The sequence below is a fragment of the Panthera pardus genome, unplaced genomic scaffold, assembly GCF_024362965.1.
Source record: "Panthera pardus isolate Hobbes unplaced genomic scaffold, ASM2436296v1 HiC_scaffold_24, whole genome shotgun sequence".
Lineage (NCBI taxonomy): Eukaryota > Metazoa > Chordata > Mammalia > Carnivora > Felidae > Panthera > Panthera pardus.
Genome location: NW_026526810.1, coordinates 88,959,970 through 88,985,566, shown reverse-complemented (window position 1 = coordinate 88,985,566; position 25,597 = coordinate 88,959,970). Strand labels below are relative to the sequence as shown.

Genomic DNA, 25,597 nt, shown 5'->3' with positions numbered 1-25,597 from the left:
AGGACCTATGTTCATTCAGTGCCCTTTGATAAACTTGTCTGCCTCTTTCACTTTCCTCCCAGAGATCTTTCCTTAGCAATTCAGGTGCTGCTGGAGAGAAATGGATCCCTTAACCTGTGACTCAATCAACTGGGGCAACTAGGTAGTCACTTGTCACTTTTTGCTTTCCATCTCCTCTGTTGGAGAGGTAGCCTTTTATGCTACCAAAAGCTCAATGCTGACTTGGCAAGTTCTGTCTCCCTTGCCTCAAAACTTGTCTTTATTTCTCACTGATGGCATGCTGGATTCCCCTGTCAGGCAGGCTGGACCTCTGCAAATTCTCTACCTTCCAATGGCATCCATCCAGTTTTTTACCCTCTCCATTCCCCTTTTCCTGATTGTGTTAAACCGGGGTAGGACAGGTTCACCCATTCCCTTGGATCCACTGCCCACATTGAGGTCCTCTCTGCTCACTTTGGGATGCACAGGTGTGTAAAAAATCCTGGGTGTTCTGTTCTAATGTGCAGAGGCAATAGTGACAGTAATGGATGCTCAGGTGGCCTTAACTGATTATAGGAAAATAAATGCTGTTTTCAAACCTAATCTTCTTCTATTAGAATTTCTATGCTGAGAAGACACAAGCTAATAGAACTTAGGGGCTGTTTGTTTTTGTTTTTGTTTTTTTAACTTGTAAAAGTAGTACTAAAACTAATAAAATACTTGGGGTGTGAAAAAAAGATTAAACTCTTGAAATTTGAGAATTGTTTAAGATTTGCCACTGCCATTTTCATGGAATATTCTCTCTAAATATCTGTGGTTCCCTGATATTTTCTCATTTTTCAATAATGGAATATTCTGGAAACTGGTACTGAATTTAAAAAAAAGGAGAATAGTAACCACTTACCTATCCATAATTATTCATGAATTTTGATTTTATTTTAAAATATTGCTTTTAAAATTATTAATAACAAATATATTTGCTTTTGTATGTTAAGGAGTTTCTGGAGAAAAAAAGATATTTTGCTGTTTATCTTTAAAGTGTCAATTTATTGTTATTAATTTAATGGAGGATTATATTAATTGTGGAATTTTCCTATTGAGTAAAAAAGTAGATAAAAATCATTTTGCACAAAGCTTATTTCACATTCTGACCATAAACTGGTATATTCTGGAAAAGTCTGGTGAAATAATTCAAGGGTGTTTAAAAAATAATATTGTTAGTTTCAAGTAAATGATGGATTATTTGTGGCCTAGAATGAGATCCTTTGCAATAACATGTATTGATGGCTTGATTATTTTTAGTTCAGTCATGGAAAAATGCCTGAAACATTTGGAGACTGTTGTTGAAGCAATTCAGAAAGCTCGCTTAAAGGTAAAAGTAATTGTTGGTTTGGATTTCCTAAGCTGCATACATAATTATTAGGATACTGTATGTGGAGTGAAATGAACACTTTTTCTGAGATAGTGTTGAGGTCTTTAACATGGAGAGGGAGTGCTCAAAAACAAAGACCATTTCTTTAACAAATTATTAGAAATTGTGTACTTCACTATCGATAGACCAGAAAGGGAAAGAATGCTATTATTTGTGAAATTTGTGGGGCTATTACAGAGAATAGTTTTGCCATCCAAACACCAGTCCACTGCTGGAAGTAATAAAGACTCCTGCTCACTTGTTCGGGATGGCCTGTGGTATAGAGGATACTTTGTTCTGTATAACCAGCCTTACTCTATAAACGAAACTGTGTATAAGCCTATATAATAGTAGACCAATATAAAAACTGAGAAAATATGACCAGAAATAAAATTAAGATGATGGTATAAAGTTAAGATGATAGTATAGAGTTAGGATTAGTATATAAAATAGATCTCATCAAGTCCCGGAGTCCATAGTCATTAGAAGTGATTATGTATTAAGTATTGTACTTCCTGGTGGCATAAACAAAGAAAGCAAATCAGTGAGTAAAATTTTACAAGGCAAGAAAACAATGTTATCTATCTAAGCAGCTTTCTGATTATCTAGTTTGATCTAAGGATAAAATCTAACAAAATGCATATCCCTTAATTTTGGAGTTTCTATGGTTAAGTCACATTAGGTCCTTATTAACTTGCAGATCCCAGTACTTTATTTAAAGGTATTCTATGGACCACAGGTTGCCTTAAACATGGCTTTAAGCAGTCTTTCATGAATATTGTGTGAGTTAGAATTCTATTCAGCTGGAAGTGTGGAACACTTAACATCATGAGCTTAGATGAGGGGTACTACTCCTGTAACTAAGTGTGAGGGAGAAAAGACACAGAAGTTCCTCAGCATCATGGAGGACCCAGGCATTCTATCTTGTTGCTGTGAAATCTTTAGCATGTGCCTTTAGCCCATTCAGTCACAAAATTTTTCCTGTACCTTCAATGTATCCTATTTTAAGCAGGAAGAAGAATGAAGAAAGATGCAGTCTTATTCTGTCCTTTTGAAAAAAATTTTCAAGAGACCCACCTGTTATATCTTATAATTCCTCTTACATTTCAGTCACTTGAACTAAGTCACATGCCTACTGCTAGAAGCAAGAAAGTTTGAGATGGTGGCGACTGTAAACAAAATGTATGGCTGAACCATAGAAAAAGCAAAATTCTCTTAATAAGGGGCAAGAAAAGAATGTATCTGTGTCTGGCATATGTATCATTTCTTTCTTTAAAAAAAATTTTTTTTAACGTTTACTTATTATTGAGAGACAGAGCATGAGCAGGGGAGGGGCAGAGGGAGGGGGAGACACAGAATGTGAAGCAGGCTCCAGGTTCTGAGCTGTCAGCACAGAGCCTGATGTGGGCCTTGAACCCACAGACCGTGAGATCATGACCTGAGCCAAAGTCGGATGCTTAACTGACTAAATCACCAGGCGCCCCTCATTTCGTGTAATCAAACTTTAAGAAAAAATGATTATCAGAAAGATCAAGGCTATATTTTGTGTCAAGAATATGAAGTGCAGTTTTGCTATGTTGCCAGGGAAGGGTACCCATGGGTTTGATGTACAACTGAGCATAGAAAAGTGCTGATAGCCTTTCATGAAAGTAAATAAGCCTCACTAGGATACAGGCTTCATATGTACTCAACCTCCTTGTGTCCAGGTTTATACTAAAGGAATAATTGGGATGGAACAGGAGCTTGTCTCAAAAAATAGCCATGAACCCATTTAACACATTGAGAAAAAGTGTGCTAAGATATTCAGTAAATGATCAGTTCGTTCAGAAAATACGTTTGTGTATCATTTATATAAAGCTTGTGCCTGTTCCTTCTTTGTGTCATCCATAACACCTGGTATGTGCCACATGTATAGAGTATTGTTTGCTAGGAGAGATTCATATGTACAAGTAGCTATTAAAATCTACAAACCATGACAAATAACATAAAATATATCAGTATATATTAGGAAAGGGCTGACATAATTGCATGAGATTTGTATTTATTTCCTGGTTGTGGAGATAGAAACAACAAAACTGAAGATGATCTAGGTAGAAGAGGGTGATGGTTTTAAGAATTTGGAGCCAAAAATCCTAGGTTCAGTGTCTATCTAGATAAGCCACTCTCCACCTGTACAATCTTGCATAGAGATGAAGCCAGCCTCACAGGGGGTGTGTGTGTGTCTATCTGTCAATAGAGAGAGGTCAGTTAAGCCTTTATCAACTACTGTAGGATGGTTCTGATTTTCAAAAAGTATAGATAAAAAAATCTGTTAATTTGATATTACATGTTTGCAAAGAAATAGTCTCCAAAATAGCAATGCTGTACTACCTTATTTTCCCTCTGGATCTTTTTATACTTTTACAATCTAAAACCCCTAATCTTAATTAAAGTCAAATACCTCTGTTGCCCAGGAAATATTAAACATTTTAGGGTAAAATTAACATGAGGATGTAAAAAATAACATCATCTATAATGTATTCTTATTTGTATATAATAAGCCTGCAGTAAATTCTGAATAGACATATCTTAAATCAACATTACTATTTGTGTTAACTACAGTGTGGCACATTGAATAAGTGAACTCAAAAGCCTTATTCATCATTCTCCTATGATATTGGCCTCAAGATATCCCTGATGATATGCACAAAATTTTCAGTATGAATGCTAAGTAGCATTAGTATTTGAAGTAGCTTAAGTATTTTGAAAATTCTTTACAATAGGCTGAGTTAAATATATCACCCCTTGTACCTGAAACTTTGAATTAAATTAGACTAGAAGCCCCCTTAAACCATTAGCTTTCTATAACACATTAAAATAGTCTTGCAAATTTAATACTGACTTTTGATAAGGCCTTTTTATTTATAATCCTTCAGAAAGTTGAGGACTTTAATAGAGTATGGTAAGTATGTTCGTAATTCCCAAGTATAGTTCTTTGTGTAGATTTGATTATGATACACAAAATAACAATCAGATGTAGTTTTAGCTAATATTTTCCAGTGAATGGATAGTTCTTAGAGTAGGAATATGTGACTATCCCTAGGAAAAGAAACCTATTTTCAATAAAACTTCATCATTTATGAACAGATAACTCAGTAATGAATCATCTCTTAAACTCTCAAAATGGGTTAATTATAATGGAAAACAAAAATTAGGTAAGAGTAAATTTCAATTACAGCTATTCTTTGATCACCAAAGATGAGAGATGACTTGAATATTATCTATAGAAGTGTCATTATTTATTAGCTGTGATGAAATTGATGGAGTTTAGATTTTTTGACAAGCTTACACCCATAAGGATATAAAGGATTAAATCATTGAAGACTATCAACACATTGGTGTTGTTTTGAGGGGCAGTTGCCATTACTACCAAAACAATTGTTGTAGCCGACCTGGTAGAGTCCTGTGTAACAGGGACATGTGGTTCCATTAGATATTTAAGATTTTCAAACAATAGTTCTCTCAGGGATAAAGAAATGTTTTAGTTGATTCATACAACAAATGTTTTTGAGTAGTAACCACATTCTGGGTATGGTTGTCACTGGAATTGGTTAATGGTCATAACCAGAGGAAATATTAAATTTCTCCTGTAAACTTCCAAAGCATGGGCAATTAGTTGGTTGTTTTTTATTGTCTGAATGACACTGGGACAGAGATTTATTCTGACTGCTATCGATTCCATGATACTTTTGTAAAATCCCATTTCTGGATTTGACAAGAGATTTCTCTATTATGAAGCTATGATACATGATTTTTGTAATCCTGAGAAATGTAATCCTGAGAAATATTGGTCTCATCCATTTCTAACAGTTCTAAACTATGTCAATGTGCTTTTCTCCTTTGACATTTTATGTAATTAAATTTTCTGCCTTGGGGTCAGTTGATTGAATGTTAAAGGCTGAAGTGAAGAATACTTAAGGGAAAAAAGTAAATATTCAGTTTTGATATTTAAAGCACAATTTTGCAGTAAAAGCTCATCTTGAAATCTGAGATTAGTGGAGAAAGAAAGGATTTTCCTTAGCTTTCATTTACTAGATCATGAATGAATACTAAAAAATTATAGTTTGAATTCTTCCAAGTATTGAAAGGACATCTCTTTGTTCATGAAAACTAAGTTTTCTGCATTAGATAAAAGAAGGAAATAATGCTGAGGAATTAAAAAAACCTAAAACTTGAACCTCCAGTTTCTAGTGGGTTGTAGGGAGAAGTCAATAGGAGAGAAAAGAGGAAGGACATTCAATGGGTAGGATGCCAGTTTCTGCAGGATTTGAATCCAGAGTTGGTGGGGATACCTTAGAAATATCCTAATCATCCAAGTTAGTATTAAAACATGGAGTGACAATATTCTACCTGTGGCACACTTGCTTTAGGAGATGCCTTAATCATTGGGCTATTACCAGAATGGCATGCAATGATTGATAGTCAACACTTATGCAAAGGAGCCTGAATTACTCTTCATCTCTGCACCATAGGTAAGGAAGCCACAAGGCTCCATATGTCCCATTTTGGAGACTCTGAATATCTATCTGGGAGGTTTGGTAGCCTAGGTAGAGGTGGGGCAAAAACTTAGATTGTCGGAAATCGTTGGAGGCGTAGAGTGTACCTAACATTCAGGTAGAACCAGTTGCAGTTCAGCATTTGCCCAAGTATCCCTGACACTCAGGTGGAACCAATCACATGAACACCCACCACTCCAACCACTAGTTCAAAATAGAGATGAGAGAAAACACAAAAGAGCACTAAGTAGATCTAAGGCTCCCCCTCTTAAGCAATGAGGCTCCATAAAACAAAATTCTACTCCAAATTCTTAAGTCAGTCTTGAAGAAGTAAAAGGAAAGGAGTCAGAAATCCAGAAGATTTCTACTAGAGAAACCCAATTAAGATAATCACTTGGGACTGTATTTTCATCCCTTCTGTCCCAATCCTAAGGATTAAAGACATACAATAGTTTAGAAGCAATCAACCATCCGTCAATTATATTTTTGTTGCCTATTTGAGAAAATTTCTATCCTCTTTAGCATTTGTAAAAATCCCTATGAATATTAATGTACTCATGTGTGCAGCATCTATAAAATCTTGATAAATATGAGCTCCAAAGAACTAAAATCAAATATTTAAAACCATCATGGATATTGGGGCACATGGGGGCTCAGTTGGTTAAGCATCTGATCATTGGTTTTGGCTCAGGTCATGATCTTGTGGCTTCGTGGTTTCAAGCCCTGCATTGGGCTTTGTGCTGGCAGCATGGAGCCTGCTTAGGATTCTCTCTCAAAATAAATAATAAACTTGAAACTTTAGTGAAAATGGACTAAGTGAAATTGCTTTCCAAAAGGAACTGAAGATGCATTTCATAATGCCTAATATTTAGTACTGACTTGGGCCTATGGGGTGGGGAGTTGGCATTAATCCTATTTTTCTTTGTCACAAGTTGACATTGTATGAGGTTGACAAAATAATCTGAAGGAAGTATTACATACAACTATAGGAATTCAAAGGGAACAGATGCCTAAAGGTAAAAGAGACCTGAGTTGATAAAATTAGTTGACTACCTCATGTTCCATTTGGTATTCTATTTAATTTTTATTTTCTTCTAACTTGTTATTTCCCATATGATTGTCTTATTCACTAAGCCATAACCTCACAGAAATCTGCCCATCAGTTTTTTAATTATGGGGGAGAAATCAGAAATGTGTATGTTCTGCTTACCTAGGACAAAATAGGGTAGAAAATTTCAAAGGGAAATTTTCATGTTTCTAAAATAATGACTACATAAAATACATCTGTATATAGTGCATATAAAAATCATTATGCAGCTATTCCTCATACTAAGTAGATTTTTAATAAATGATATTAAGAAAATTTAAATTCAAAGTTACTTGATTCTCAGTCATGTAAATTTTATGGTATGAAGTGTTTAGATAACACAGATTTTCAACTATACTTGAGAGTGAATAGTCTCTGAATTTTCCTGCATAAGTGTCAGTAATGTGTCTCTTATTACAGGATTTTCAAGGTTATCATTTTCTACATAAAGAGGCTTAAAAACAATGAGAATGAAAAATTAAATGCCCCAAAGAGGTGGCTTGTGGTGACCTATATGGGTGTAAAATCCACTGTAAAAATATTCACTATTTAATTTATTCTGTCGAAGTGAGATTGCATTTTTCTCCTGCTTATCATGTTTCATGAGTAATTTGTATTAAAGATGAGAAAAAAAGTTTAGGATTTTTTTTTGAGATTCAAGACAGGTATATATACCTTATCTATAATGAAAACATTTAATACTTGCTGTAAGTTCATTCCACTTACAATATTTTAAGGCTTTTGCTTTTTCATGCATGAAACCAGCTTATGTAGGAGGTGAATCAGTGCAATTGATATCCTGAATGCATCAAGGTTCCAGAAATAACAGCTGCAACAAGAGGGTAAAAAAGGTAGATAAAAAGAAAGGAAAAGGAACTTCTATTCATATTTTGTGACAGGCACATCTCTGTTAGCTTATAAGGCCTAAAATGAATAACTACTGCAAAGAGATTTGGACTGATGAATCTAAAATTTGAGAGTACTTGACATGCCTGGGAAGGCAGCCATGTGAAAGATTAAAATAGCCCACTCTGAGTTCAGCTCCATTGAAGAATAACAGAATCAGTCATGGAAGAGGATTCAGAGGCATATTTATTTCAGTGTGATGTTATTGTCACACAGGAGCCATTTATTTGCTGATAAAATTATTCCTAAGGTTTATAATTTTACTCTTGTAATACTTGGTTTAGAATATTTTATCCCATGTCTATAAATATGAAGCCTAATTTAGATACATATTACAATTGGTTAACATGTACATAGCATAGAAAGAAGAAAAGAGTCCTGTTTCCCCCAATGTTATGTTGAAAACCTTTGAATTGGGGAATTTTTTGAATTTTTCTTAGTTCGACTTTCACTTCCTATAAATTTGGTTTACCCTGTCACTCAAAAATGCAAGATTGGGGTTTACTAACTTTTTTTGGGGGGAGGATGGTTACTGACTTTTTAATCCCTGAAGAGCTTACTGCCCTTGAAAATGTGATTTTTAAACAAAGGTTCACCCTCAGCTAACTTGGAGTTTACTCAGTCAACAACCCTGGTTTACAAGACTGCATAATAGAATAGTGGTTAATCCCTCATTCCCGGGTCAGCAAGAACCTATTTGGAATCTCAGCTCTGACTCTTACTAATTGTGTATTTTAATTTTTCTGATCTTAGAGAAATAAACATACTTTATATGTTTAAAAATAAACTACTTTATAGAATTACAGTGAGGATTTAAATGAGATCATGAACATAAGAAAATTAGCCAAATACTTAGCAATGAAGTATTAAAACTTAGTGATTATGCACCAACCATAAAATACCTAGGAATAAATCTAACCAAAGAATTGAAAATCTATACACTGAAAACTATAGAAAGCTTATGAAAGAAATTGAAGAAGCACAAATATTGCTTCAAAAAACAAGTGGCAGCTTTTCCCAACAAGGTAGAACAAATATTGTTAAAATGTCAATACTACCCAAAGCAGTCTACATATTCAATGCAATACCTATCAAAATAACACCAGCATTCTTTTCAGCTAGAACAAACAATTCTAAAATTTGTATGGAACCAGAAAAGACCCCAAATAGCCAAAGCAATCTTGAAAAAGAAAACCAAAGCTGGAGGCATCACAGTCCCGGACTTCAAGCTGTATCACAAAGCTGTAATCATCAAGACAGAATGGTACTGGCACAAAAACAGACACTCAGATCAATGGAACAGAGACCCCAGAAATGGACCCACAAACGTATGACCAACTAATCTTTGACAAAGCAGGAAAGACTATCCAATAGAATAAAGACAATCTCTTCAGCAAGTGGTGCTGGGAAAACTGGACAGTGACATGCAGAAAAATGAACCTGGACCACTTTCTTACACCATACACAAAATAAACTCAGAACAGATGAAAGACCTAAATGCAAGACTGGAAACCATCAAAATCCTCAAGGGGAAGGCAGGCAAAAACCTCTTTGACCTTGGCCGCAGCAACTTCTTACTCGTCTCCAGAGGCAAGGGAAACAAAAGCAAAAATGAACTATTGGGACCTCATCAAAATAAAAAGCTTCTGCACAGCAAAGGAAACAATCAACAAAACATAAAACACAACTGATGGAATGACTGAAGATATTTGCAAATGACATATCAGATAAAGGGTTAGTATCCAAAATCTATAAAAAACTTATCAAACTCAACACCCAAAAAACAAATAATCCAGTGAGGAAATGGGCAAAAGACATGAATAGACACTTCTCCAAAGAAGACATCCAGATGGCCAATTGACACATGAAAAAATGTTCAACATCACTCATCATTAGGGAAATACAAATCAAAACCACAATGAGATAGCACCTCACATCTGTCAGAATGGCTAACATTAACAACTCAAGCAACAACAGATGTTGGCAAGGATGCAGAGAAAGAGGATCTCTTTTGCAGTGCTGGTGGGGATGCAAACTGGTGCAGCCACTCTAGGAAACAGTACAGAGGTTCCTCAAAAAATTAAAAATAGAACTACCCTACAACCCAGCAATTGCACTACTAGGTATTTATCCAAGGGATGCAGGTATGTTGTTTCGAAGGGGCACATGCACTCCAGTGTTTACAGCAGCACTATCAACAATAGCTGAAGTATGGAAAGTGCCCAAATGTCCATCGATGGATGAATGGATAGAGAAGATGTGGTGTGTATGTGTGTGTATATATATATATATATATATATATATATATATATATATATACAATGTGTATTACTCAGTAATCAAAAAGAATGGCAAGATTTCATTCACAACTACATGGATGGAACGAGAGGGTATTATATTAAGCAAAATTAGAGAAAGACAAATATCATATGACTTCACTCATATGAGGACTTGAAGATACAAAACAGATGAACATAAGGGAAGGGAAGCAAAAGTCATACAAAAACAGGGAGAGGGACAAAAACATGAGACTCTTAAATATGGAGAACACACAGAGGGTTACTGGTGGGGTTGTGGGAGGGGGGATGGGCTAAATGTATAAGGGGCATTAAGGAATCTACTCCTGAAATCATCATTGATGACGATGCTAAGTTGGATGTAAATTAAAAAAATAAAAAAAAACCTTAGTGATTATTTTTTCAAAATGTAGTTTAAGAAATTTAGACAAGCATGTATGTAGGTGACAAACAGAAAAGGACCAGTATAATATTTACCATTTAAAGAATACATCAAAAAACAAGTGGCAGCTTTCCCCAACAAGAGTGTAATAGCATTCTATGGGACTAAAAATGGATATCCAGGCAAAATTTTTAATAAGGAATACAAATATTCACAAAGTGTTACTTGGGTGGCTCAGTTGGTTAAGCTTCCAACTTTGGCTCAGGTCATGATCTCGCAGTTTGTGAGTTCAAGCCCCACCTCCGGCTCTGGGCTGACAGGTCAGAGCCTGGAGCCTGCTTCGGATTCTGTATCTGTCTCTCTCTCTGCCCCTCCCCCACTCATGTTCGTTCTCTCTCTCTCAAAAATAAACAGTAAAAAACAAATATTCACAAAGGAAAATAAATCATTAGTAAACCCAAAGACTTGGCAGTATATAAGAAATGAGATACTATCCTACTGGAGCGTAGTAGAGCAAAACAGCAGGCATGTGGTTTGACTTTTTAAAGTAGAAAATAAGTTAATATTGGTAAAGTTTTTAAACCTTTCATTCCTTAAATATCAAATTGTATTTTAGGCATTTAATGTTTGAAAATATTTGAATTCCTTTAACATCCAGAAGTAAAACTTGAGATTATTCTAAGTCAAGTTTTCCTTTTACTGATCAGACCTGCGAGAGCAGACTATCTGAAAACAAGCACTCCTCTGGGCACCTGGTGGCCCAGTTGAGCATCCGACTGTGACTCAGGTCATGATCTCAAGTTTTGTGGGTTCAAGCCCTGCATCAGACTCTGTGCTGACAGCAGGGAGCCTGATTCAGATTCTGTATCTCCCTCTCTCTCTGCCCCTCCCCGGTTCATGCTCACTCTCTCTCTCAAAATTAAATAAACCTTAAAAATTTTTTTAAGAAAACAAGCACTCTCCTACACTGCTGGTGAAAAATCAAATTTTTACAATCTTTTTTGTCCAGCAACCCACTTCCAGGAATTTAACCTAAAGATATACCCAACAAGGGGTGGCTGGCTGGCTTAGTAGGTAGAGCATGCTACTCTTGATATCAGAGTTGAGTTGGAGCCCCGTGTTAGATGCAGAGATTGCATAGAAATCTACATGTATACAATAAGAGTTTCTCTTTGGAAGATCTATATCCCCAACAGTACAAAAATATACATGCACAATCACTCATTCCAGAATTGTTTTGGAAAACGTAATTTCTTATATGACTTTATTTGGATAATGGATGAGAAAACTGGTATATTCACACAGGGAAGTACTACATTTCTTTAAAAAAAATGAGGAAGGTTCTATGAACCAATATAGAATGATGTCCAGGAGAAACCAAGTGTCAGGTGAAAAAGCAAAGTAAGAAAGAGTATTTTTAGTATACTATTATTTTGTAAAAAATAAGAGGAAATAGGAAAATAAATAGATAGATGCACATTTTTGTGGAAAGGAATTCATGAAGAATAAAATGAGCCTAGGAAGATTGGTGACTTATAAGGAAAGAACAAAGTGGAAAGGAAGAAATGTGGGGAGGGGGTAAAGACACTTCTCTAAACATAACCTTGATGCAGTTCTGACTTTGGAACCATGTTATTGTCTCATGCACTCAAACATAATTTTTAAAAATCAACCCGATTAGGTAAAAATCCTAAAACCACAAAAACAAATGAACTGAACCATGTTTCACATGAGTCCTCATTGAAGGGAGGGGAAGAAAAAAAATTAACTTTTGAATATTTATAGACACAAATACTGAACTCCAGTGAGTAGGTATGCTTTTTCAGTTGTATAGGTTAGCAGTTCACAAACTGTTTTCTGTGTATTGTGGGATTAAGCAAGTTAGTAAATATAGATGTCTGAACTTACTCTCAAAAGGTATAGAATAAAAATTTTAAGCATATATGTGTGTGTTGTAAAGGCAAATACAAATTAAAAAGAAGATTATTCCTATTGAAAATAAGTGACTTTCCTTCTCTCTTTTCATAGAGCATGTACTTTAGACAACTTGTAAGTGTATTCTCAATATCTTTAAAAGGTAAGTAAATAGAAGCTAAATTTTAGAAGCTAAATAAGCCTCTTGTCAGCTTTCAGCTCCAGGAATAATCTTTTTTAAAGACCTAGGAACCATCTCTGAAATATAATCATCTAGGGAAAGAGATGTCCCATTTTCTGTGGAAGGGTACGAGTCTAACTGGAGTGGGTCCCTTGCTCTGGGCTGCAAAGTTCTTGTACCTGCTTAGCAATATAAAAGGACAATATTTCTTTCTGTCTAAGCAATGTCTTAGCAGACTGCCTATGAAAAGCATCTGGAATTTTTTGGGATTAATACTTATTCAATAAAACTTTCTCTTCTACCTTTGTGGAAAGGTTTTCTGGGTTGAGAGATTTTCTTTGTAATTATATTTCCTCAACAGCAGAGAAATGGAGAGAGGAGAGAAGCAAAAGCAAATGTGGTAAAGTGTTAACATTTGAGGAATTTGGATAAAGATGATAGGGAATTCTTTATACTGTTTTTTCACCTCTTGATTCAGCCTGAAACTATGTCAAAATAAGAAGATTAAAGGGGCACCTTGATGGCTCAGTTGGTTAAGCGTCCACCCTCAGGTCAGGTCATGATCTCATGGTTCATGAGTTCAAATCCCACTTTGGACTCCCTGCTGACAGCATGAAGCCTAGTTGGGATTCTCTCCTCTCTCTCTCTGTCTCTCTCTCTCTGCCCCTCTCAGCTTGTGCTTTCTCTCTCTCAAAAATAAACATTAAAAAAGTCTTAAAAAAGAAGATTAAAAAAGAATAAAATGGAGTAAATAAGAGAGGGGTACAGTAAAGTCACCAACCTTAGGTTATTTTTAGTTGGGAAATCTGGTGCCTCAGCCCTTCTTTTGGAGTTTTGTCCTGCTTTTCACAGAAAAGAGATCTCAAGCCTGGTCTGTAACAAATTTATCCACCTTGTTAGTTTATTGCTTAAGAACAATTAATAGAAATTTTTTAGAATATAGAATTCTTGTTTCCTTTTATAGTGATAGGAACTATTTTACTCAATCTGTGACAAATCAAGATGCAATTTCCAAAAATGAGGAGTTATTTTATTTAGAAATAATGCATTATGCAATAGTTAGCAAATTCAGCAAATCTGTTATTTCTAAAGGTAAAAAATATTTGCTTTTTAAAACATTTTTTTTATTCTTTATTTATTTTTGAGAGAGAGACAGCATGTGAGCAGGGGAAGAGCAGAGAGAGGGAGACACAGAATCCGAAGTAGGCTCCAGGCTCTGAGCCATCAGCACAGAGCCTGATGTGGGGCTCAAACCCACAAACTGTGAGATCATGAACTGAGCTGAAGTCGGATGCTCAACCAACTGAGCCACCCAGGTGCCCCTAGGCAAAAAATATTTGTAAATAGCCCTTAATATAATAAAATTATAATGCCCAGAAGATATCAACTTCTGAATTAAAATTATAGAAGTTCTTAATAGTTTAATTAAACTTTTTATGTTAAAAACATCTATGGGGTGCTTGGGTGGCTCAGTGGTTGGGCATCGGGCTTCAGCTCAGGCCATGATCTCACGGGTCGTGGGTTCAAGCCCTGCCTCAGGCTCTGTGCTGATGGCTCAGAGCCTGGAGCCTGCTTTGAATTCTGTGTCTCCCTCTCTCGCTGCCCTTCCCTACTCACGCTCTGTCTCTCTGTCACTCAAAAATAAATAAACATTGAAAAATAATTTTAATAAATATAGCCAAATATATGATCAAATTTTAAAATTTATCTAAACTTAAAGAAACACACAGACCATAACATGGCACCATTCACGGTCAAGAGAAATGTAAGATGAGCATTAAATCATAACTGCATAAAATTAACTATAGTATATACTGTATTACTGTAATAATTTCACAGCCACCTCCTGGTGCTATTGGGTGAGCTCAAGTATTGCAAGGATCCACTCAAAATGCCCTGTGACACTAATTATCTCCGCACGAGCAGTTATCTCTTTAGTAAATTGCATACCGCAGTAAAAAGGGATCTCATGATTCTCATGTATTTTTCATTGTGTTCCGTGCAAAACTATAAACCTTGAATAACGCCATGGGAACCATACAAAGTGCCAATAGTGATTCTTGAAGCACTCCCAAGAAACAGAGAAAAGTCATGACATTACAAGAAAAAGTCGAAATGCTTGATATGTACCATAGATTGAGGTCTCCTTCTGAGGTTGGCCACCATTTCAGGATAAATGAATTCGCTGTAAGGACCATTGTTAAAAAAAATAAAAAAAGGAATTCATAAAGCCATTGCTGCAGGTACACCAGCAAGAGCAAAAACTTTGCACTTTTTACAAAATGCCTTTTTATCTTGTATTGAAAATATAGCTTTTATGTGGGTACAGGATTGCTACAAGAAAGGCATTCCTATAGACAGCAACAGGATTCAAGAAAAAGTGAAGTCATCATATGGCAATTTAAAGCAAAAGGAAGGTGAAGGATCCAAAGCTGGAGAATTTAGTGCCAGCAAAGAGTGGTTTAATTTCAGATCAAGAGGTTTGGCTTTAAAAATGTCAAGATAAAGGGGAAGCGCGTCTGTCAACCAAGAGACAGCAGACAAGTTTCTAGACACCATTAAGAAAATCATTGAGGAGAAAGGATATCTGCCTCAACAGATTTTTATGGCAGATGAAAGTCACGTTGGACTCATGGGGATCTGGGTAGCCAGAGACATTGTCCAACAGCAAAAGAACTTTAAAATGCAGTCCTTCACTTCAAGGTACTTCTTGACCTCAGGGACAAAGCATCCCGAGAACCAATCAAGAAAAGGTGTTCTTGTCTAGGACTTCTTGTTGTGCAACCCCCAAAACGGCAGTTGGTATTTATCTTTTCCTTTTAAGGCTCAGGGATTAGCAGCTTTATAGATAAGGGCAGTCCTGATCATAACCTAACTGCATTTGTACAAAACAGTAGTCAGCTTATCCCTTCCTGCTTTAAATCCTAGTGCTTTCTTCTCTTCCTTACTAACGTATGTTCTTTGTGACTCCCCACACCCCCAGATTAGGAAGTTGTTGAAATGGTTTTCTTACTCCCAAGCACAACATGTATAATTCAGTCCCTAGATCAGTGGGTCATAAGAACCTTTAAGGCTCATTACACATGGTACTCTATGGAAAGGATTGTAAATGTTATGGAAGAGAACCCTGATAGAACATCATGCAAGTCAGGAAGGATTGAAGGAATGCCACTGAAGATGCTGTTATGGAAAACCATCAAGTCTGAGCCTAATCCTGCTGGAGAAAATGGTGTCTTGATAATGGTGCGCACAACTTCACGGGATGTATGACAGAGCCAACCAACGAAATCCTAAAAGAGATTGCGGATATGGTAAAAACAAAACAAAACAAAAAACGTGGGGGTGAAGAGTTTCAAGATCTGGAACTTAGAGAAATTCAAGAGCTAATTAACAGAAGACGACTTGATGGAGGTGAGTTCTTCCGAATCCAGTGCCAGATGATGATGAAGATGTAGACGAAGCAGTGCCACACAACACATCGACGTTGGACCCTATGGCAGAAGTGTTCCTGATTTAAGACTGTTTTTGACTTATTTTATGATGTGGACCCTTCTAGGATATGGGCGCTGAAACTAAAGCAAACAGTAGAAGACGGTTTGGTGCCCTATATAAATATTTCTTGAGAAATGAACAAGCTACAAAGCCATAAATTTTGATATCTTTCCATGAAGTTACATTGAGTATGCCCGCCTCTCCTCCCTCCCCTTCTACCACTCTGAGACCGTAAGACCAACCCCATCTTTCTCCTCAGCCTATTTAATGTGAAGATGATGAGGATGAAGACCTTTAGGATGACCCACTTGCACTTAGTGAAAAGCAAATAAGTTTATGAACTGTATGGCATAATAATTATCTGGTGTGTGTGTGTGTTTTTAATTAAAAATTGAATTAGTGTATGGCAAGAACTGTAGGAGACATTTTTGTGTTATCATCCTCATTGCCTAAGTATTCACCGTGTAGAACATCATGTGAAAGATCTGTATGGATGTGGTTAGCCAATCCTTACATAAACGTAAATTGACTTATATTTAATAACTAAAATTAATATTGTGTTTTCTTATTGCTTTAGGACTTCGTTTGAAGAATTATGTTACCATATAGTATGCCCCCACCCCATACCACCTGAAGAAACTGTATCAGTCTATCATCACAGGTAAGTGGTTTTCAAAAAAACAGATTACCATTTTTTCTTGTTCTATAAATATGACTATAATACTGTGTGCCACAAAATTTTCATCATCATTTTTAGTACAAGGTAGGTTACCATGAAGAAATCATATCAATTACACTAAGCTGTCATAAAGCATTAATATTGCTACTTTTTTGTTAGCAGTGAATGAATCATTATATCTATAAATAAAGATTTCTTTTTCACAAGATCTTTCCATTTTTGATGTTTAGTGTTAGTAATACTCAATATCTACAGTGTTTTCTATCATCTAGGAAAATATTGATGCAGCTGACAGACGATTCATCTTGTAAACAAATTACATAAACTTATAGTATCAATATAGTATTGTAAATGCATTTTCTTTATGATTTTAATAGCATTTTGTTTTCTCTAGAATGAAGTTTATGATACGTGTAACATACAAAATATATGTTAATCAATTATTTATGTCAATAAGGCTTCCTTCCAGTTAACAGTAGGCTATGGTTAGTTAAGTTTTGGGGGAATCAAAAAGTTTATGGGGAATGTTGACTGTGCAGGAGCCAGTGCCCCTAATACTGTATTGTTCAAGGGTCAGTTGTACTCATAGATATCTATATCTACCAGGAACACTTTTTAATATCACCATACCTGTCAGTTTTTACAAATTCAGCATTCCAAGGTTACATGCCCACTGTTATTATGGAGTGGATAATCTCTTAAATGGTGTATATTTCTCACTAGCAATAATGGTGTTAAATATTACTTTTTGTCACACTGGTTAATCTCAGTTCAAACCATCTTTACTTACTAAAATTATAGGAATATCAAAATGTTAAGCATCAAGAAATAAAGGCAAAAGCCACAACTTTTATTACCTTCCTTTTCTTGTACTCCTATTATCCTTTTGCCAAATCCTCTTTCTGTACCTCTCACACTATCTTCATTAACTGTCTTGCCACAAAAGAATTCTAAAAGTATACAAACAGTAATATTATAAAATAATGCTAACCAACATGTTATGAGAACTTGCTACATGCCATACACCATGTCATGGATGTGCATTTATTTTTCAGGATTGTTGTGAGAAACAAGCCTTCTCCCCAGTTTATAAATGAACTAACTGAATGCTCAGGAAGTTTAACTTTTCCAACAAAAAGCGAGTAAATGAATAGGTCAGTTTAAATCTAGGACTACCTCATTTCAAAGTCTGGAAGAATTATCTGTAATGGTATTTCTCAAACTGGATTATCATCTTCACCAGAGAATACCAAAAATGGTTTGTCTACTTCCTCAATATTCCCAAGATGCAAAACTTTTCTATATACATAGAAGTTAAATCGTTAGCCTGTATTCAGTAGTGATTAGTATGTTCTTGATAATGTGATATGTACTACATGCACATTAACTCATTTAGCACCCAGAGCCACCCTCAGAGAAACGGCATCACTTCAAGCTTCTAGGCTGGGAAATTGTTACTCAGAATGGAGAGAGAAATTGGCCAATTTCATACAGACCCTAAGTGGTGGTAAAAGAACAAATAACAAGCACAGTATTTTGTGGATCCAGATACACTACTAAAACTTTATTTGAGGTAGAAACTTCAGTTAATGGATAGGTTGTTTACTCTATGTCATTTATTTTCTTTTTTAAAAATATTTTTTAATGTTTTATTTATTTTTGAGAGAGTGAGAGACTAAGCGCAAGCTGGGGTAGGGCAGAGAGAGAGGGTGACATAGAATCCGAAGGCTCTACCCTCTGAGCTCTCACCACAGAGACTGACAGGAGGCTCGAACTCACAAACTTTGAGATCATGACCTGAGCCAAAGTCAGATGCTTAACCGACTGAGCCACCCAGGCACCCCCTGTGTTATTTGTTTACAAACTTGACTGCACAAAAGTGGCCTGAGATCCACTCACGGAAATTCTAATGTAATTGATATGGGGTAGTTTCTGGGCATCAAGATTTTTTAAAGCTCCTCAGTTAACTCTGAGGTACAGTCAAGTTCTACCTAGTCTCAAAAATCATCATCTCCTCCTCCTCATTCATCATTATCCCCATCATCTTTCTCTCTAATTAACCAATTACCTTAGGCACTACAGAAATATACCAGGTTATATACCAAAGAGAAGCAACTAGGTTATCTGATGCTACATGTTGATTTCACACATTATCTCTACATCAGCCAAACCAGAAGAAAGCATAAGTTATTTCCACAAAGAACTACTTTGTACCCACTTTATATTTACTGCTGTATGCTTCCCAGTAGGAGGTTTGTCTTCAGAGGAAAACTCAACTGTGGTACAAGTTACCTAGTAATTTGCTGAGTTGGTCATTATCACCACTTTGTTTGAACAGAGGGCTTATCTGTGCGTTGCAAAATGAGGGGTAAGAGACAAACCAAATGATTACCTGAGCAGGCATGACACAGGGGATTGTGAAATTGTATAGATTCATACAATCAGAGGCTGGATGGTCACCCATATCACAGGTAAACAAACAGAAATATGATGCAGTAAACCAGCCAGGTTTCAGAGCAGTGCTTCCACCAGTAATGAAACACTAAGTAGAACTACCACTATTGAAAATTAAGGTTTTGCTTGTGTGGCCTTCCATGGCTTTGTTTTTCTTGCCTCCCTCACCCAAGGCTCAGATGGAATAAAGAGGGACCAACCACTTGTGCATGTTAGCATGTAGCAAAGGGCAAATGCACCATATTCTAAGAAAAGTGAGCCCCCTCACTCTTAAACTTTTTGATTTTGTGACACTTGATAGGGAAACAATCTTGAGAAAGAACAAATCTGGATGCATTAAACTTCCTGATTTTTAAACTATATTACAAAGCCACAGTAATCGAATAGGGTGTTATTGGCATAAACACACTTATACAAATGGAACAAAATAGCCCAGAAATAAGCCCATACACATATGGTCAATTGGTTTTCAGCCAATGAACAAAGAATATACAATGGAAACAAAAAATCTCTTCAATAAACGGTGTTAAGAAAACTGGGCTGCCACAGCAAAAGCAAAATAAATAAGTGTGATACCATCACACTAAAACACTTCAGCAAAGGAAACCATTAACGAAATGAAAAGGCAACCTATGGAATGGGAGAAAATATTTTCAAACCACATATCCAACAAGGGGTTAATATTTAAAAATACAAGAAACTAATACAACTTATTAGGAATAAGCCAAAGCAACCCTATTAAAAAAATAGCAAAGGGCCTGAATAGACAATTTCCCACAGAAGACACTCAAATGGCCAACAGATGCATGAAAAGATGTTCAACATTACTCATCATTGGGGAAATGGAAATCAAAATCACAGTGAAGTATTACCTCACACCTGTTAGGATGGCCTTCATCAAAAAGACAAAAGATAACAAATGCTGGAGAAGATATGGAAAAAGGGGAAGTCTGTACACCTTTGGTTGGAATGTAAACTGGTACAGCCACTATGGAAAGTAGTATGGGTGTTCCTCAAGAAATTAAATAATAGAGCCACCGTAGGATACAGCAGTGCCCCTTCTGTGTGTATGTCAAAGGAAATGAAGCCATTATAAGAGGTATCTGTACTTCCATGTTCAATGCAGCATCATTCACAATAACCAACATATAGAAACAACCTAAGTGTTCATCACTGGATCAATGAATTAAGAAAAATGGGACACACACACACAGGAATATTATTCAGCCTTAAAAAAAATAAGGAAATCACGGCACCTGGGTGGCTCAGTTGGTAGAGTGGCCAACTTCGGCTCAGGTCATGATATCATGGTTCCTGAGTTCGAGCCCCACATGGGGTTCACTGCTGTCAGCATGGAGTCAGTGTTGGGCACGCTTTGGATCCCATCCCCCCCACCTCACTGCACCTCCCCCACTTGTGCTCTGTCTCTGAAAAATAAATACACACACATAAAAAAAAAAAAAAAAAGGAAATCCTGTCATTTGTAAGCAAACATGGATGAAATTAGAGGGCATTATGCTAAGTGACATAAGCCAGACAGAAAAAGACATATACTGAATGGTATCATTTATATGAGGAATATTAAAAAGAAAACCCAAACTTCTAAAAACAGTAAAAAGGGGGGTGCCTGGGTGGCTCAGTCGGTTGGGCATCTGACTTCGGCTCAGGTCATGATCTCATGGTTTGTGGGTTCAAGCCCCATGGCGGGCTCTGTGCTGACAGCTTGGAGCCTGGACCCTGCTTCAGATTCTGTGTCTCCCTTTCTCTGTGCGTGCTCTCTCTCCCTCTCTCTCTCTCAAAAATAAATGTTAAAAAAACAAACAAACTAAAAACAGTAAAAAAGTAGTTGTCAGGGGATGGAGGAAATAGGGTAAAAGAGTGTAAACTTTCAGTTACAAGATGTATAAAGTCAGGATCTAATGTATAACTTGGTGAGTATAGTTACGAAAGGAATGAAAAAGGTAAATATGTGAGGTGATGGATGTGTTAACTAACATGATGGGGGGAATCCCTTCACCACACGTACATATATCAAATAATCAAGTTATAGTCTTTAAATATCTTACAACTTTGGCAATAAAACCTCAATAAAGGTGGGAAAAGACATTTCCATGAAGTCAGAAATTGTATGTTATTTGCTGCTTTAGACCTACTTCTTTAAATAGTGCCTGACACATAGTAGGGATTAAATAATTTTTCTTTTTGATTTTTTTTAATATTTATTTTTGCAAGAGAGCATGCATGGGGGAGGGGCAGAGAGAGAGAGGGAGACACAGAATCTGAAGCAGCCTCCAGGCTCCAAGCTGTGAGCACAGAGTCTGATCCGGGGCTTGAACCCACAAACCATGAGATCATGACCTGAGCTGAAGTCCGACACCTAACTGAGCCACCAGTGGCCCCAAATACTTTTTCCATTTCCCCAATTGTATTTTGTCATCATGTCTAAGTTCCCTCCACTTAATTTACTCTGTTTACATTTCTTCCTTTGACCAACTATCCTTCTCTTTGAGATTCCTATTCTGTTTAAAATCCTTCCTGAGTTATTCATACACTTACATTGTCTTTAATCTTAATTTAGATACTGTAGTTACTTTAATAGAAATTTCCATTTTACTTTTTCTAGTTAAAAATTATTAGTAAAGTATCAGCTTCTGCTTATTGTAGAGGATACAAAAACTTTTTAAGAGAAAGTAGCTTCCTTCCATTAACTAAAAATATAGTTGAGTAAAATACAGAAGAAATAGGAAAATATTTGCTTAAAAGGGGTAGTTCTGTTACTGCTATATGCAACATAGACTGGGAAGAGACAGCTCCATGTAGGCTAATTTCATTTCTCTTTGCCTTTATGGTAAGGAACATCCTTTCCTCCTTATTCAGTCTTCTCTTCCATTTGTAGGAGAATCTTGCTTCTAGGTTTTGTTTTAAATTATAGATAAATAAAACCTATACACAAGAGAATATTGTATTGAACATCAGGGACCCAACACCTAGTTTTAATGACTACTACTCAAAACCAAGCTTGTTTCATTCATACCTATACCTACTCCCCATGCTGGATCATTGTGAAGCCAATCCCAAATATCATATCATTTTATTCATAAATAGGTCATTTTAAAAACACACTGATGTCATTATCGCACTTCTATAAAGGAAACAATTTCTTAATATCATCAAAATCTGCTCAAACTGTTCCAATTGTCTTAATTTTTATAGTCTTTTTTATTTGAATCAGAATACAAAACCTCTTTATATTTGCAATTGAATGAGATCGCAAGAGTATTGACATATGTTTAATTTCTAAAGCTAGAAATTTATTCCTTTTGATTGTCAGGCTTTTGTCTCAACTTGTACTGGAGAACATATTTGGTACCAGCTAAAACCGGAGGCAGAAAATTAAGATACCAGAGTATGGTTTCTGCAAGGAATCATTCGTGCCTCACTGGTTCGTAGACAAAGGCTTAAACCAAGCAGCCTAGACCTTCTTAGTAATCACTCACTCACACACCACACACTGTAGTGGTCACTCCGAGTGCAGTACCTCCAAGAGTGCATAAGTAATAGTGATTCTCATACCATAGGGATTCTTGGGCTGCCTTTTTACCAGTATGGCTGTTATTCTGTAAGAAGCTATTCTATTCTAATGACAATATTTATTCAATATCTGCTATTATAGCTTTATAGGATTCCCCCCCCCCTTTTTTTTTTTGCAAGGAAAAGCAGTATATAGCACACTGTAACTGCAATGATTGGAAATAACTCTTGAAATGTCAAGGACGTTTTCTTTACACAGTAATTAGCAGATCAAATGCCAACAGGTACATTTAATAACCCTGATATTTCGCATTTGGACCATAGCCAACAACATCAGTAAATGTAGTTACTTAGGATCCCCTAGCAGTATAATCTTGAATTGAAATGTTACTTATTCAGGTATATTTTAATTGCCTAACAGTAACCTCCACTATATCAGGTATATGTACCAGTAGTAGAAAAATTACACTGCCCATAGTTTGCTAAATAACAGGCAAGTATTTGGAAGTAAATTTCATGTCATGTTAACTTTTGCCTTAAAATATTGTTTGACATAATTCTATTACACTACCATCAGTATTCAAGTTTTTTGAATTCATATACAATGCTTTAGAAAATACGAATATTTATTAAATCATTAATTCAATGAATATTTATAGAATGCCTATTATGTGCTAGATACCATTCTAAGGAGTAGGTATAAACCAGACACGAAAACAAAACCATCTCTGCCTTTATGGAGTCCCCTTTAGATAACCCTCCCAAAAGAAAATAGGAAGGGAGAGTTTTCAATGACCTTTCTAAAAAAAAAATTAAGAGTGTATTTATTAAATATCTAACATGTCCCAGGGACTGTGCTAAGCAGCAGGGACAATGAAACAACTTGGAAAGATTTTTCCCTCCAGAATGATCTGAGAAGCTAAGATAGAAAGCAGCAGCAGACTAGGCAAAGTAAAGGTTAACAGTAGAAACCTCAGGTGAAAACCAAAGGCAGTGTTGGTAAGTGAAAATATTTACTAGAAGATGATGAAAGGAAAAGAAATAGAACATAAAAGGATATGGATACAGAACTTCCCACCTTATTTTGGTGGTAAATTCTTTGACAAATAGATAAGATTGATTTAGCTTTTAGTTTGCTGTAGATTGAACTGTATGACAAGCTATTAAGAGTAACAAGTTCAGATTGCTGAGGGTGGGAACTGAAATGCCCTTTAACAAGTAGGAAAGTCAAAGAAACAGTGTTGAAAAACAGTTTACTAAATCGAGTTGATGCAGAACTTGAACTAAATCAAAATTTATAAGGCTCTCACAAATGGATTTGGTTTCTGTAATTCAGTTTATGAATATTAATAAGTTTATCTCTTTCAGGATTTCTTTTTCTGTATAATTCTTACAAGTCGGTATTGGAATCAGAGAAAAAAATACTTCTTTTAGTAACTTTTGGATTTTATCATCTTTTCCTTCCCCTTCATGAGAGGCCACGTTCTTCCCATATCAGAACCTTTACATATGCTGTTCCCTAGGCCTAGAATGGTCCTCTCCCCACACTAACTGTAAATTCCTTCTTCTCCTAATTCCTTAGGAAATCTTTCCAGGCCTGGGACTAGTCAGCACTCCCACCTCCATGGAAATAATTTAGTTCATCAAAAGTAATTGAAAATTTCTTTTTAAGTTTATTTATTTTGAGAAAAAGCACACAGCTGAGGGTTGGAGGGAGTGGGGGGGGGGGAAGGACAGAAAGAGAGGGAGAGAATCCCAAGCAGGCTCTGCACTCTAAGTGCAGAGTACAATATGGTGCTTGAACTCATGAACTATGAGATCACGACCTGAGCCGAAACCAAGAGAAAGATGCTCAATCGACTGAGCCACACAGGTGCCCTCAGACATTGCAAATATTAATGTCTACATCCTCCACTGGACTCTAATCTCATAAAGGTAATAACCCAATCTGTTCTCCAATGTCTTTTCAGTATTTTCACAGCAAATAATACAGATTAGAAGATACTCAGTAAACATATGCTGGATAAATGAATTCAGCATGTTTCTTCGAGCTAGCTGTCTCTTCTCAAGAATACTGAACCCCCAGTCTACTGAATATATAACTCTGAAGGGGAGGAAAAAATACCAAACATCTTCAACAGAATTACTGTTGACACAGGATTATTGAAAAACAAAAGGTCTGTCTGGTCACTGTTTTCTAATCAATACCTTTCGAAAACCAGAACCAAATTGTTTGGATGCTTTATATATGGAAAGGTAAGTCCCCAACAACCTTAAAGAAACCAATTAGAGAACCAATAGTGTCCTAAAACATCATCAGCTGAAGACTGATTTAGAGTAGACCATCTTACACAATATTAAGTCATTAAAAAATAAAACAATAATGAAAAGGTCTACAAAGTCAAGATAAAGATGTTATTCCTTACTGGATCATAATAGGTCCCCTATTCCCAGGGACCAAGGTAACTGAATTTCAAAAATGTTAGCACTGTTGAGTGGAGTTAAGTATTTGACGGAATTTCTGCACACTCAGCAAGTTATGTTCTCTGCTTAGAGCTGGGCTAATTTGGAAAGAATATTGAGGTGCCGATGCTGTTGTTCTAGGCATGAAGCAAATGAGCTCTGACAAAGAGCCTTCCTCACAGAAACAAAGATAAATGCACAATGTGCAAGCAACATCTTCCCAATGGCTCTGCGTGCAAGTGGGTATATATGCTATTTTTAATCTTTCTTCATAGATCTGGTCAGT

General features: G+C 36.1%; 2 long non-coding RNA genes across 2 annotated transcripts in view; one reads left to right on the top strand and one right to left on the bottom strand.

Moving 5' to 3' along the window:
• The window catches only part of LOC109268524 (uncharacterized), a 126,635-nt gene that overhangs the window by 26,180 nt on the left and 74,858 nt on the right, over positions 1–25,597 (bottom strand). The window lies entirely within an intron of this gene.
• Positions 1,277–16,817, top strand: LOC109268522 (uncharacterized). Its single transcript, XR_002080690.2, has 3 exons — positions 1,277–1,351; positions 12,626–12,674; positions 16,762–16,817. It is a non-coding gene; the product is annotated as an uncharacterized LOC109268522 (long non-coding RNA).